General features: G+C 37.4%; 1 pseudogene; it reads left to right on the forward strand.

Moving 5' to 3' along the window:
• Positions 1 to 2,055: 2,055 nt before the first annotated feature.
• On the forward strand, positions 2,056 to 10,457 carry LOC117074092 (annotated as a pseudogene).
• Positions 10,458 to 11,134: the final 677 nt, after the last annotated feature.

The raw sequence follows: 11,134 nt of genomic DNA on the forward strand, positions 1-11,134 counted from the left end.
GAACTGTGAGCAACAAATTTCTATTGCTTTTAAATTACCTAGCCTGAGGTATTTTGTTATAGCAGTCTAAATGGACTAAGATAACATCCTTCGGTCTTTTTAAAAAATGCATTTATACATATACACTATACACCACACATACAGTTTTGCTATTTGTTTTACATATGTGATAATGATATATAGATCATTACTCAACCTGTCTTTTCATTTAAGAATAGGTCTTCAGAGCTTTGCACATCACTGTAGTCAGCTCTAGCTCCTTCTTATAATGACAACCAGTATTTCATATTATGCATATAATATGTATTGTTTGACCAGTTCTCTATATAACCAATAATGAATGTTCTTGTATACATCTTTGTGAAGCTGTGTAAGTATTTCTTTAGAATGGAGTAATTGCTGAATGAAGGGGTATATACATTTTTCTAAAGTAATCTTTCAGATTCACTCCCATATTTTATATTTCCTATCTGTTTCTGCTGAAAAATGTAATATTTTCAATTATTTTCATTGATACCATTCTGATAGGCAAAACTGGTACACTTGTCCTAATTTGCACTTTTCAGATGACAGTAAATTGGATATCCTTTTATTTATTCTCTGTTTATATATTATTTATTCTTTGTAATAGCAAAACTGTACGTGTGCTATAAATTTTCCTTTCCATCCTTTGTCCATTTTTTAAATAGGCTATTTGGCATTTCCTTATTAATTTGTAAGAATTCAATGTATGCTAAATTATTAACTATTCGCTTTCTAAATATCTTGCAAAGTTTTCTCCCTGTAATGTATCTTTACTTTACATATGATGTCTTTTACTGCTTTGAAACTTTAATCTGATCTGCAATTATTTTTATGGCTTTTTTTCTGCCTTGTTTAGAAATGATTTCCTTGTTCCAAAGTTAGAAAAATACCCTACTATGTTTTCTTCTCACATACATTTCAGGAATAACTTTTAAATTTATTTGGAGTTTATTTCAGTGAGTGCTATTAGGTATGGAGTCTATTTTTTCCCCAAATATATATTAATAGTTATTTCTCTTAACACAATTTGGTAAATTTCTTCAGCTGACTTAAAATGTCACTTTTATCATAAACTAACTTTTAAAATACACCTGGGTCTGTATCTAGACATTGGTTTAGAATTCCAACTTCCAGAAAATTTGGCACATAACATTTAACATTGAGAAATAGCACAGGAAACTTTGACAAAAAAACACAGCCAGTGGAGATACACGAAATACCAAATGATAAAAGGGAAATAACCACATTAGAAGAACCCTTTAAGATGGCTGAAATCTATGTAAATGAATTTTAAAACCTGGATAGAAATGAATAACTTTCTAGAAATTCACCACATTTATCAAAAGTGACTCCAGAAGAGTTGGAAAATCTAAACAGTCTGATTTTCATAGAAGAAACAGAGAAAACTTTCAAAGAGTTACACCCCTATCAAGGCAACAAGACCAGACAGTGTTACAGATGAATTTGATAAAGGCATTAAAGGGCAAATAATTCCAATGGGTTTTTTTTTTTTTTTTTTTTTGAGATGGAGTTTTGCTCTGTCGCCCAGGTTGGAGCGCAGTGGAGGTGGAGCCCTAGCCAGGGCCCCGCCTTTCTCTACCCAGCACTTCCCTTTCCGCCTTCCCTATCATTTAAAGGGACCACACTGTTCCCTTCTCAGCACTCGTATATCAAAACCTCCATATTCTCTTCTTTTATTGGATATAGTTTATTTTATTTTATTTTATTTTATTTTATTATACTTTAAGTTCTAGGGTACATGTGCACAACGTGCAGGTTTGTTACATATGTGTACATGTGCCATGTTGGTGTGCTGCACCCGTTAACTCAACATTTACATTACAAAACCTCCATATTCTCTTTATGAGGCAGACATAACTGGGCTGTGTGTCAGGAGGTCCCTCCTGTTGGGCCCGAGGGCACCTGTGTTCTGCGGGCTGGCTGGAGTGCTGGAGGTGAGCCAGGGCAGGTGTAAACTTTGCGCCTCATTGTTCCCTGGTGCCACCAGACTTTGCTCAGGCCACTGGCACCATGAAGATCTGGACTTCGGAGCACGTCTTTGACCACTCATGGGAAACTGTTACAACAGTTGTGATGTAGAAATACCCAGACCCTATGAACCCAGGTGTGGCTGGAGTTAATGTGTTGGACAGACACATAGATCCCTCTGGAAAGTTGCACAGCCACAGACTTCTCAGCACAGAGTGGGGACTGCTGTCTATTGCGAAGTCTTTATTGGTGCAGCAGGAACCAAAACATATGTGCAAGAACATTCTGTTGATCCTGTAGAGAAAGCAATGGAACTTAAATCTACTAATATTTCATTTACAAATGTGGTTTCAGTAGATGAGAGACATGTAAAAACCATATCCTCAGGACCCAGAAGGAACTATTTTGACTCAAGAAGCCATAATCACCGTGAAAGCGGTTAGCCTCAGCAGTTACCTTGAAGGACTGATGGCAAATACAATATCCTCAAGTGCCAGTAAAGGTGAAGAAGCAGTGGAATGGGTAATGCACACATTAAATGCAGAGATTGGGCTGGGCACGGTGACTCACGCCTGTAATCCCAGCATTTTGGAAAGCCAAGGCAGGCAGATAACCTTAGGTCAGGAGTTTGAGACCAGCCTAGCCAACATGGTGAAACCGTCTCCACCAGAAAATACAAAAATTAGCTGGACATGGTGGTGGGCACCTGTAATCGCAGCTACTCAGGAGGCCGAGGCAGGAGAATGGCTTGAATCTGAGAGGCGGAGCCTGCAGTAAGCTGAGATCGTGCCATTGCACTTCAGCCTGGGTGACAAGAGTGAAACTCTGTCTCAAAAAAAAAAAAAGCAGAGATTGAAGAATTGATAGCCTCAGCAGGAGGAAACAATGGCAGCAGCAGCATTTGCAGAGGCGGGATTATGAAAGTTGGTAGACAGCATCGGGTACCCCAGGTCTCTCCAAGCCAACTATATATTTATTTGTCATTTTAAAATTACAACTATATTTTAGGTAGTTTTTTTTTTTTGATAAGCTGATATAAGACTATGTGACTTTTGATGAAAACAGAAAGTCTTCTAAATAGAAGGGATCATCTGAAATTAATGTTGTTTGAAATTACTATCTGATTTTGAGGGTGCCATTATTTATGTGAAAAATTAACAAGAAGTCCTTGGAAATTGGTATTGATATTAAATCTCCTTAAGGTAGTATTTTAAAGCTTTTCATACGCTGGAACTCCAGCTGCCTTTGGACCAACCCCAGAACAGAGCAGAGTTACTTCCTATAGATGCCCATTACCCTGCTGCTGTACACTTCAACAGCTTGCACAAGGGAACTCACTCAAAAGGAGAAATTGTGTAGTTTTAAACTATATTTTGTGTAAAATAATTTGCTCTGCTTATAAACCACCATTAAAAACCAGTGTTTTGATTTGGTACTTAAATATTTTCGGAGTGAAAATTATCACTAAAGTAACACATGACTCCAACAAAAGTATGGTTTTGTGTTTTGTTTTGTTTCGTTTTGAAACAATGTCTTGCTCTGTCACCCAAGTTGGAATGCAGTGGAGCAATCTCAGCTCACTGCAACCTCCCCATCCCGGGTTCAAGCGATTCTTGTGCCTCAGCCTCCCAAATAGCTGGGAGTACAGGCACGCACCACCACTCCTGGCTAATTCTTGTATTTTCAGTAGATACGAAGTTTCGCCATGTCAGCCAGGCTTGTCTCGAACTCCTGGCCTCAGGTAATCTGTCCACCCTGGCCTCCCAAAGTGCTAGGATTACAGGCATGAGCCATTGCGCCAAGTCAAAAGTATGGTTTCATTATATTAAAGAGTACTGTAGGCCGGGTGCGGTGGCTCACGCCTGTAATTCCAGCACTTTGGGAGGCCGAGACGGGCGGATCACGAGGTCAGGAGATCCAGACCATCCTGGCTAATACGGTGAAACCCCGTCTCCACCAAAAATACAAAAAAATTAGCCGGGCGTGGTAGCAGACGCCTGTAGTCCCAGCTACTCGGGAGGCTGAGGCAGGAGAATGGTGTGAATGTGGGAGGCGGAGCTTGCAGTGAGCCGAGATCCCGCCACTGCACTCCAGCCTGGGCAACAGAGAGACACTACTACGTCTAAAAAAAAAAAAAGTACTGTGTTGATTTGCCAAAGTTCATAACTTCGTAAAGATACTATCTTCCTTGGATTTGTACTTTGTGATTTAGTATGCTGTACCATGGACTAGTTATGTTAACTGAAAAAATAGTCATTACCTGAGTTTTGCAGCACTCTAACTTAAGCAGAACAGCTATTCACATCTTTTAGCACTTAACATTTGCCTAACTTAAAAATTGCCATGTGTCAAAATCATGGTTTATAATTGCTAAGGCCTAATATGTCAGGTCATTTGAATATAATTACTTTTTGAAGCAATTGTGACCACAAAACATCTTTTTTACATGAAGGAACTGTATATCATTTGAAATTACTCAAATAATGTTTTGTTCTGAAGCATAAACCCTAGGTACTTATTGTTTTTAATAATATGGTGCCACTGCAGAGTTTGGGGGCAGTGGAGAATGAGTATAATGACCAGGGGAGGGTTGGCCTGAAACTAACCACTAAGTGAATTGCACTGCAGCTTTTATTTATGGGAACCCCTTGTTTGGGATCTCAGAGGGCAGCTGCAAACTGAAAAACAATCCAGTAAATATACATTGTTTAATATTTCATAGCAGGCAATAATCAACCTCTAAATAACAGCTTTAACATTTGCAATTGTTGCATACAAAGTATTTTTGCTAGAAGATGATTAGCTCTCACTTTTGTTTTACAGTGCTTAATGTGATGAACTTCTAGTCATGTTTACTATCAAAGAGATCAGTTAATATATGTACATAAACCACAGAAACAGTATGATGAACTATTTTTAAATTATCATTTTTCTACTTAAAATATGTTTAGCTTAAGACTTCTTAGGGCATTTATAAAAGCAGGTTAAATTTAATAAGGTTTCTGATTTTTTTATTTTGTAACTGGAGATAGTTTTTACCAGTGAAATAGCATTTCAGGTAAATAAAACTTTGCTAAATATTGATATTTGATAAAAAGTTACCTTGTATAATTTCTGCAAATTACCCTTGTTCTGAAAAAGGTGTAATGCCCTAATAATAAAAGATTTTTAAACAAATCCTTATCTTTTGGTTTTTAAACTCTGCTCTAATGATACAATTTTATAAATTTTCATTTTCCAGTGCAGTTAGTTACCGTTTTAAAAAAATAGCTGGTAATTCATAGCTTTTACATGTTAAATATAAATGAACAGCAAGCAAATGAATTTAAGAGGACTAAACTGGAATAAAGTGTTCATAAATAAAAATCTTAGACTATTTAATATTAAAATTGAAATGTGAATTAAGAAAAACTTGTGTTAACAAAAACTTTCTTTTTTAAAAAAAGAAACAAGTAAAACTAAAGATCAAATCCACTTATAAATGTCAATGCAATAATCCTGAATAAAATATTGGAGAATATAATCCATAAAAATATTAAAGTAATACTATGGCCAAGTAAGATTTTGTTCAGGATGGCAAAAATGGTTTAGGAAATCTTTTTTTGTTTTTTTTTTTTTTGATGTGGGGATGGTCTTTTTTGCCCAGGCTGGAGAGCAATGGCATAGTCTTGGCTCACTGCAACCTCCACCTCTGGGTTCAAGTGATTCTCCTGACTCAGCCTCCCGAGTAGGTGGGATTACAGGCGTGTGCCTCCACACTCAGCTAATTTTGTTATTCTTAGTAGAGACGGGGTTTCACCATGTCGGCAAGGTCAAACTCCCGACCTCAGGTGATCTGCCCGCCTCAGCCTCCCAAAGTGCTGGGATTACAGGCGTGAGCCACCACACCCGGCCCTAGGAAATCTTTTAATATAATTCATCTAATTAATAGTTTTTAGAAGATAAACTATTGATCCTGTCTATAAATGCTGAAAAGCATTTGGCAAAAGTCAACAACCATTATTGACTTAAAAGAAAACAAAACTCAGTATGATAGGAAAAGACAGATCCTTAAAATGTTGAGATAAAACTTTTTCAGTATTTTGCCCCAAAACTGAGATCATTACCTTCAATGTCGGAAGCATGACAGGGATACCCACTATCATCATTTCATACTGTGCAGGAGGTACCAGTCAATGCAATTAGCAAAAAGGAAAAAATCGGAAGTATGAAATTGGAAAGAAAGAGGTAATGCTATTACTATTTTTTAATCGATACAAAATATTTTACATATTTACGGGATACACATGAGTACTTGTTACATGCATAGAATGCGTAATGATTAAGTCAGGGTGTTTGGGGTGTCTATAACCCTGAGGATCATTTCTATATGTTGGTAACATGCACAGAATGTGTAATGATTAAGTCAGGGTGTTTGAGGTATCTATCACCCTGAGGATCGTTTCTATATGTTGGTAAAATTTCAAGTCCTCTTTTCTACCTACTTTGAAAAATACTATGCAGTGTTGCTAACTATAGTCACCCTACTCTGCTATTGAATATCAGGGCTTATTTGTTCTATCTAAGTGTATGTTTATACCCACTAATCAACCTCTCTTTATTCTTCCTCCCACCCAAACACTCTTACCAGCCTCCAGTATCTGTCATTCTGTTCTCTGTCTCCATGAGGCCAATTATTTTTTAGTTCTCATGTATGAGTGAGGACATACGGCATCTGTCTTTCTGTGCCTGACTTATTTCACTTAACATAATCTCCAGTTCCACCCATGTTGCTGCAAATGACATGATTTCATTATTTTTTATGACTGAATAGTATCCATTGTGTATTTATACCATATTTTCTGAATCCATTTATATACCAGTGGAGCTATTTAATATTTTCAGATAACATGAAGACCTAGGTGAATCAACTGCAAAACTATTACAAACAATAAAATAATTCAGCAAGGTAGAAGGGCACAAAATTAATATAAAGAAATTATTTTAATATGCATTAAAATAAATGCATATCAGATACAGAAACCACAATCACCTAGAAGCTATAATGGAAGAAAATCCCCTAATATTACAATATTTTTAAAAAGTAATTAACAATAAATGATAATATTTATATGACAGAAAGCTTAGAACATTTTAATTTGAGTCCCAGAAGGGCAGGAGAGTGAGAATGAGGAATAAACATATAAGGAGATAATGACTGAGAATGCATTCATGTACCACATAAAAATGTTTCAGTAAACAACAGACCACAAATACAATGGTGGTCCGAAAAGATTGTAATACCATATTCTTACTGTACCTTTTCTATGTTTAGATACACAAATACTTACCATTGTGTTACAGTTGCTTACAGTATTCAGTGCAGTAACATGCCGCACAGGTTTGTAGCCAGCAGCAATAGGCTATACCATATAGCCTAGGTGTGCAGTAGGTTATAACATCTAGTTTTGTATAAGTATGCTCTATGCTGTTCACACAATGACAATGTTTTCTAAGGTCGTGTTTCTCAGAACGTATCCCCATCATTCATTGTTTCATGAATGTATTCCAAAACTGATGAAAGGCATCAATCCACAGATTTGAGAAGCCCTATGAATCCAAAGTAGAATAGTTACACTGGAGATACAATGTAAACCAATCAATGTGAAATCTGGGTTTATTGGGAACGGTGAGTCCCTACGGGACCTTGAGGCATTGGAGGAAGAGAAGTTGGTACCTTTTGATTATCCTTGTAACTCACCTCTCAGACTTCTCTGGTCCCCGGTGACAGATTTCTGGTCTGGTTGGGTCTGTGAGTTTCTTTACACTAGTGTTCACTGAGGTGTGGCTAGCGAACTTCTAGTTTGTTCTTTCAGCTGGGTTAAAACCCTGTGGTTCTCATTGTGATCTCAGCCTACTTTGGGTCTCACTGATCCTGTAAGTTCTAATTCTCCCTCATGGTCCTCACTAAAAAAACCTATCCTGTGGCTTCTGTGGTACAGTCATTATCCTCTGGCTACAGAAGCCTTTAGAAATCTTCTTGCTCTCACTTCAGTTGTCTTTAATCTAGTGGTTAAAGGCATAGGCTTCATAACTGGATTGACTTTGTGTTCAAATCCTCATTTCATATTACAGCAGTGTGGTCATGGACAAGATAGTTAACCTCTCTGTGCCTCAGTCTCCACAGTTTAAAAAGCGTAAAAAGGACCTATGTGATAGGGCTGTTGAAAAGATGCAATAAGACTATTTTTGAAAAGTACTTAGACTTGTTCCTGGCACATAGCACTCAATAAATGTTAATTATTGTTGTTTATTGAGGTTCAGGAAGGACCAATAAATAACACTCCATTTCCTCACCTGAGTACTCATGTAATTGAGAAATATAGAGAGAGTAAAGTAGATGGAGATCAAAATTCACCTTTTCTTATACACTGATAATGCATTATTGTAGAATGTGATTTATGTCTCTGGGCAAGTGTCTTCTTTACACCGAACCCCAGAAGTAGGTGGATTTACTCAATCACAGGTGGCAATGAACTGGGGCAAATCTATCCCTGTGAAATGTATAGTAAGGGAACCTGAGCACATGCTTCTGTGATCAGATCTCTTCTTTCTCTAATCTGTTACAGCAATAATTGCCTATATAGTTAATTTGGCAATCGATCATGTCCAGCCTAATGCCACCATAGTAGAGGTGATCAGATGCTGTCAGAACTCTACTCATATCCCATTAGCACACTTGGCCATTTCCAAATACACAGACGCACTGATGTGAGCTTCCACTCTCTAGAGCAAGCACCCACATCTTTCTGTTGTAAGGCTGCTATAACCCACTTTTCCTGCTAGTGCAGACAGCAGGAAGTGCCTGGAAATTTATTTCATATAAGTAGCCACCACACCCCCAACCCAAGGTGCCTCATCTTAGGGGCTGATGGACAGGAGGAATAATTACCCCAGCTCCCTGGCCCCTGACCAGAACATGGTCTCCAAAGACTGAAAGACTGAACTGAAATTACCCTTTATGGGATTTCCCTTCCTAGCACCACTTTCCTACTCCCCAGATCACTTTCACACAAATCCTCATCTGGGGATCCCAACTTAAGTCAGGAAACAAATCTATTATTGTCTAGTGGTATTTATATATGTTTTTTACTTTCAATTGTTTTCCTATGTTGAATTGTTGTAAAGATTTCTTTGGGGGATATGAGCAGACCTCCGACAGAGTGCAGTGCTTATGTTTCTTCATACTCTCCATCGTATAGTTGTGCAAACGGTAGGGACTAGGCTTTTTAAAAAAAAAAAAAAATTGCTTTCTCGATGGATTCTTTTTCTAAACTGACATCAGAGAAACTCAAAACTATGTGAAAAAGCAAGGCATTTGGAGAATATACATACATGTCATGCAAAGGGTGCTATACACAGCCATATAATTTTAAGGTTATCTTCTGAATACGAAAATATGTTACATAAATTTATAAAGATCACAGAGAATATTTAGGTTGATATGAATATTGTATAAAATTATTATTTGGGATTGAATAGCTCTGTACATGCTCTTAGAGACACTTTAATGTTGAAGTTGCTTTTAAGAATTATTAACTAGTGAATAATTAAAATGTTGTGAGAATGGATTCAAGGCCAATTAGTTTGGTTGCAGATAAAAAGTCCTAAGAAATCCATGACTGCCAACAATGGCAATTAATATGGTTTTATTTGCATGCTAAAACAATCCAGGGTAGGTCCCAAAATGTACATTTTCTACAATACAGTAATTTAGCTTTCATGCCCAGACTGGAATTGTGATACTTACAATAAATGAATCCAGTAATGGAGATGCAGGAAAATAATAGCATAGTGATAATATTTGACATTTGTATATGCTTTATTACTTTTCAGATAAATTTTGCAGCTCTTCTACCCTGATAGCTGGATCTAAAACCTATTTTTACCTTTATACAGGCTATAGTTTTCTTCGCTTTGAATATTGACTTATGAATTTCAAACCACCAATTTGATGCTTTTATATCAAATTAACTGTTTATTTGGTCAAACCAATTCACTTGACCTGCCATCCTGGTGACAAGCAGATATTTCCTGAATCAGTGTCTATCAATCCGTGCCTTGCTTCAGCCATGCCCAGCCCCTGCATCTCTGACAGTCAGGTCCAGAAGATGTATCTGTGCTGGTACAAGTCTCATCCTACACATTCTGTGAAGCACCGAGGGCAGGGCCTGACACTGTGTTGAATAGGTTTGTGTCTTTCTCGATGCCTACTATTTGTGTCCTTTTGCTTCTAGATCTGCTATACTCCTACTTTTCTGGATGATTTTCCCAACTTGAGTCCTGCTGTGCTCCTCTCAGTTCCGTTCACCAATGATAGTGATGAATTCCATTCATGCCTTATAGCGGGAGCACACCATCTGCATAATATTCAGCTATTTTCTAGGGTTAAATTTACCCCCTGAAAATATATTTGATTAAATACATATAGAGACTTTTCCAACTGATAATATTGTTAGTAGTAGTAATAATCATAATTTTCATTATTACACTCAGGCTCAGTCCTTGTACTTAAAACAAACAAACAAAAAAAACTATAGCCAAATAGTGTACAGTGAGACATTTAATAAAACCTGGAGTTATATTTTGATTATTAAATTAATCCAAAGCTCACAAGGAATTTTTAAGTTTCTTTGGCCACCAAGCAAGTTGTGAGTAAATATATAGAAAAAAATGGAAATAAATCTAGAAAGCTTTACATTATTTTGGCCAGGTGCAGTGGCTCATGCCTGTAATCCCAGCAATTTGGGAGGCTGAGGCAGGCAGATCACAAGGTCAGGAGTTTGAGATCAGCCTGGCCAAAATGGTGAAACCCCATCTACAAAAAATTAGCCAGATGTGGTGGCGGGCACCTGTAATCCCAGCTACTTGGGAGGCTGAGGCAGGAGAATTGCTTGAATCCGGGAAGTGGAGGTTGCAGTGAGCCAAGATCATGCCGTTGCACTCCAGCCTGGGTGACAGAGCGAGAGACTCCGTCAAAAAAGGAAAGAAAGAAAGAAAGAAAGAAAGAAAGAGAGAGAGAGAGAGAGAGAGAGAGAAGAAAGAAAGAAGAAAGAAAGAAAGAAAGAAAGAAAGAAAGAAA

This window comes from Trachypithecus francoisi, unplaced genomic scaffold (genome assembly GCF_009764315.1).
Source record: "Trachypithecus francoisi isolate TF-2019V2 unplaced genomic scaffold, Tfra_2.0 Lachesis_group5, whole genome shotgun sequence".
NCBI classification, from domain to species: domain Eukaryota; kingdom Metazoa; phylum Chordata; class Mammalia; order Primates; family Cercopithecidae; genus Trachypithecus; species Trachypithecus francoisi.